This window comes from Gavialis gangeticus, unplaced genomic scaffold, assembly GCF_001723915.1.
Source record: "Gavialis gangeticus isolate Ggan-Ray unplaced genomic scaffold, GavGan_comp1, whole genome shotgun sequence".
In the NCBI taxonomy this organism is placed as follows: Eukaryota; Metazoa; Chordata; order Crocodylia; family Gavialidae; genus Gavialis; species Gavialis gangeticus.
Genome location: NW_017729005.1, coordinates 4,151,054 through 4,156,030, shown reverse-complemented (window position 1 = coordinate 4,156,030; position 4,977 = coordinate 4,151,054). Strand labels below are relative to the sequence as shown.

The window sequence follows — 4,977 nt, the reverse complement described above, 5'->3', positions numbered from 1 at the left end:
GACCCCCCCCCCCCCCCCACACACACACTTAAAATAGAGTTTCTGTATAACTCTAAGGAAAAAACTGAATAATTTGTTTTGGAAATGTATAAAATTCCACCTTATGAAGTTGCATTTATTGTATGAATCACTGCTTATAAAAGTAGCCTGAAATGTAAGGGATGACTCAGTTAATGGTCTAATAGATATAGTAAAACTGAACTGAAGAGTTAAAAGCTGTTTCATGGGACATACTTGTTATGGAGTTCCCCAGCTAGTTGTTTTTACAGCAACTATTTTTAAATATTGTCTCCTTGCAGCCATGGAATGACCCACATGAACAGCAATGCTGACTCTATGTAAAAAAAAAAATAAAATAAAAAAAAAAAATACAGTTTTCTTTATCAGCTACAGTCAACTGCACAAATTAAAAAGTTGAAAGGAAAAAGAGTTCCCTGTAGTCTCAAAATAATTTAATTGTTACTTATAACAGTACTGAAGTGATAAAGTAAATTGATATCTTTTTATCTTTGTGTCGTATTTCAATGGCTAGAAATTCTTGCTTGACTTGACAGTGTGCTTTTTGTTGCCAATTCTTGAGCTAGAAGGTAAGTAGTGCTACAGTATTAAACATCTTGCTGCCCTGGGCCCAGCTCTCTGGTTCAGCTCCCTGCCACTAACCAGGAATCTCCATCCCCTGAAGAGATGAAGCTGCTTGGTTTTCTCTTGCTGCAAATGTCCTACTCCTTTGCAGGGAGGTTAGTGCAGACAGAGCAGCAAGAAAGACGGCTGAGGAGGTTAGTGCAGAAAGTATGGGTAGCTAAGTGTAACTTCAAGCCTCCTAATTCCCTCAAGCTTGGGTGGACCTTTCCAGGTTGGATCCAGCCTGGGGTCTGGACATTGCCAATCCCTGTTCTAGCTGACCAATTGTTCTGTGTCAGAAAGAAACCACCTCCTTAGATTTGGGTAGGAATTTTATAGCAAAGCAGCAGCAGGGAAGAACACAAGCTGACCTTAAATGCCACAGAAAGTGTATAATGATTTAGATGCCTGGATCTTTCCTTATGTTTTTTGTAACACTAGTTGCCCAGCACTAAGAGAATTGCTGTTTTAGGTTGATGAGTCATATAAATTGAATTAAGTTTAACTAGTTTTCTGGCAATTCAAAGTCAGCACTGGATTTCAAAAAATTACAGTATGCACATCTTCTGAAATAGTTTTAAAAGGATGTGTATGTGGCAAAAGGCATTGCTGTGCAGTTAGCTGAGCCAGTTCATTGTTGCCAGAGTTAATTAACCTGGACAGAATGCTGTGTTAAAGTCATCATATTACTCCCAGTACTTCAGTTAGCTCATTTAAGAGTTATTTTGGGTATCCTTGCACAAATATGTTCATACATTGATATATTCAGGAACAACTGTTGCATGTTGAATTTATATTCTTCATCAGAATTAAATTCAGAGGGATAGTCAAGCCTTTGAACTGAGTAAAATCTGTTTAAAATCAAAAGTGTATAATTTAAACCAGTACTTAGAAAAGTTGGATGTATGATTCCTGGGATGCTTCAAGTTTTATGGACTTTCTTAATGACTTATCTATAAGTAATTTCTTAGACTTACCTGTACAACCACAGTAATATTGTCAAGTTTAAGTGTGAAAACAGTTTGGCTTTGTGTTTCAGAGAGTGTTTTATTCACCAAAACTTTTCTCCAGTATAATATTTACAACAAATATTTATGTTTTGGAATTCCATTTATACACAGATAAAAATGATGATAAATATTATAGAAAATGAAAGAGCTCTATCTGTTTATAGATGGCTATAAGCATGTCAGTAAAAGGTGTCATAGACTGTTTATCAAGGAGGGCTCACATTGTTGAGAGAGGCCAATTTGTCAAAAAAACATGTATACATTTTTTAAAATAGTAATTAAGGGTTAATGCACAATACATAAATACAGCTTTTAATTCTAGTCTAAATATAAACCAAACCCTTGCAGCATTATATTTATAGACCCCCTTTCTTTGGAAAATATCTTTAATTTGTAAATCACTAAGTTTTTTGAAGCAAAATGAAACGTGACAAGATGAAGAATAATTTTATGTACTGATGATTTTAATCAACTAATTACAAACCACATTTTTCCTCTCAAATTCTCTAATCTGCTATTTTTATTTTTTTTAACTCTTGCCTCATTCACTCTTCTCCCTTCCATATCTGTTTGTCTTGCTGCTTCTTCACCCTTCCTGTGAGTCCATTGTGCTTTCTCTCCACTTCCCTGCTGTGTGAGACAGGTCAGTGCTTCATTTTTTCCCTTACGCCTCTGAACTCCCCTTTCTGTCCGTAGCACATGGCCATGAAGCAGAGCAATAGAAGTGGGACAGTTAGTAGTGTGGGTTCTTTATGCTGCCATTGCAGGGTAGCTGTAGTGATTTAGAACTCAGGGATGAAGTAAGCTCTGAGTTGACTTGCATCTTGAATTGCAGGAAGGTTGGCTAACCATCCACCTTCATCTAGTTTGCCACATGGAAGAGTTTGGCTTATGCACCTATGGTAACTGTTATGGCTGTGAGAGTACAGATTGCTATCTCCTTCACTGTAGAGTACAGTTTTTTGGGGGGGGGTGTATATGTATATATATAAAATATGTTACTCTAAGAGTTTAAAGATGTCAGAACTGACTGTACAGACAGAATGGTTAACTGCATATGAATGTCTCCTCGACTCGCATGAAGAAGCTGCAGTTCGAGAATTATACTTACAGCTAGTCTTATTTCCGATGCACAAGAACAGCTTATAACTTACAAATGTTAGCTGTATTTCCAACTGTTGTGAATTTTTCATGTCTTGAAGTACACGGTGCGTCTTTCCTATGACCCTACCTCTTGCAGTCATGTGAGAATTTCAAATTTTTTTAAAAAGACATACAAAAAACTAGAATTCTTGGTTCCAAAATGATACCCTTTATTAGAAAATGGCAAGAAAATTGTCCTTTTCTGCAAGCTTTCGGGATCAAAGTCCCTTTGTCAGGCTCTGGGAAAAGTGTAGATGGTACAAGATGGTAAGAAGTCCCCATAGGTAGGAAATAAACTTCGTTTTTGCACAGAGGGAGCTGAAGATGGAAAGCTGTCCCTCTGGGTCCGTGAGAGTGTCTTTGTGAACTGTGTTGAGTAGCTCTTTGATGTGTCAATCAGGTAGAATTCCTTCCCTGGAGGTGTCAGATGGCAGGCAGGGAGGTAAAAAAGAAAAACTTCCTTGTTCTGCAATGAAGTTTAAAATCCAAAATGTTTTTTAAAATCCAAAAGATTTTTTAAAAGGTATTTCTGGCCTTTATGGTTGCAGAGAAAAACTTGGCAACATGACTCTTGATAAGTAATAAAAATAAACACTTGCAATTAAAAAAAAAAAAAAAAAACCCAAATCCTCAAGATTTGAAGCATGCTGTTTCTGTGTCATATCCTTTGACCTAGATTTTTGTTTGTTTGCTTGATTTTGCTGGGTGCAGTCCTGTATATATAATAACAAATCTCTCTCCTGGGTTTTACTGTATTGTGATTTTGGGTACCCCCAACTCCATCTTCCAAGCTGTTTTGTACAAGGCTGTCCTTTCTTGTTTCACTTCAACTTTTTACTGTATATAGCAGTGAAAAATTAGTTCTGTGGACCCATTTTTGGTCCCCTTGTACCTATTTTCCACAAACTCTCTCACCATTGTGTTATCTCATGGTAGCTTTTTTAAATAGATCCTCAGAGGTCTTGTGTCGGTTAATCCAATAAAGAACAAAGGTTTAATCCAAAATCAGTAGAACCACCTGGTGACTGACCAGCGACACTGTGTAACAGTATCCTGTGTCTAAGCTGGCTAGTTTCTCTTTCTGAGTTCCATTTCCTGAGTTACAGAATGCAGTCCTTCTACCTCTTGAACGAATAGTTCAGCCAAGGCATCTGGGAACGGATGGTACTATGTGCTCATGTTGTAGACTGCATACAAAAATCCTGATGGCTGTTACATGGTCATAGGCCACAATGAAGTAAATTTGTCCCTTGAAATGTAATGTTCAAATGTGTGTGATGTGAAGGTTACTGGGAATACTGGAATTATGACAAAAAACTTTTAGTAATTATTTCAATTTTAAAATCTTTCCTTGGTCACTAAGTTTCTATAACATGAACTTTTACCCTCTTTTACAGATGCTTTGTTTCTGTCATGTGGCTAAGGTGCTTAATTTTTCTTCTGAAATAATTTGATTTAGTTATGTTTTCTGTCCTCCCCTTAGTAATTCTTTTAAGGCTTCCCTAAGTGTTCTGCATCCATTTTCTTCTGGTATTACCTAAGGAGCACCAAGTTCCAGGGTGCTCTGCTGTATCAGAAGAATTGCCATGATTGCAAAGAGGAAGCTGAAAAGATTGTTTGGTTGTACACTGTGAACAGTGATTCAGGGCACCAATAAATAAACATGTGATCATTCCATCTACAACTCCTGCCTACTGCTAGAAGCAGCAAAAGTATCTCCTATAACGTAATAGCATTCACCTAATGTAACATGTGACAGCACCAAATGTCTCCCTCCTATCTTACACATGACTTCATATGGGTCTATGTTATTTATTTTTCCAAAAAAATGGATAGTCACCCAGATCTTTAACACAGTTGGGTCTGGCTTTGCTTTTCTATTCATCTTTGGTGAACAGCCATTAGTTTAATTTATTTTGTACATGACAGAAGATAAATGGACTGTGTGCACAAATGATATGGCTTTGGATAATTTGTAATCCTACTAGGAGAGAATTGAAACTGCAGACCTTGCATCCAGTTATGTTTTTTTTCAGGATCTCTAGCCACTTACAGTTTCTGCACAGATGATATATATATATATATATCTGTGTTTTTAGTGTGTGGGTACGTGCATAATCATGCAGTCTTTGCTACTACTAGTAAAAACGGACTTATAGTACTAGTTGCTACTACTTGCTGCTGTTACTACTACTTGTTACTA

At 36.9% G+C, this 4,977-nt stretch overlaps 1 protein-coding gene across 1 annotated transcript in view; it reads left to right on the top strand.

The window, feature by feature from the left end:
• Positions 1-4,977, top strand: part of IGF2BP3 (insulin like growth factor 2 mRNA binding protein 3) — a gene marked incomplete at its 5' end in the record, with an annotated part of 212,572 nt that overhangs the window by 69,725 nt on the left and 137,870 nt on the right. The window lies entirely within an intron of this gene.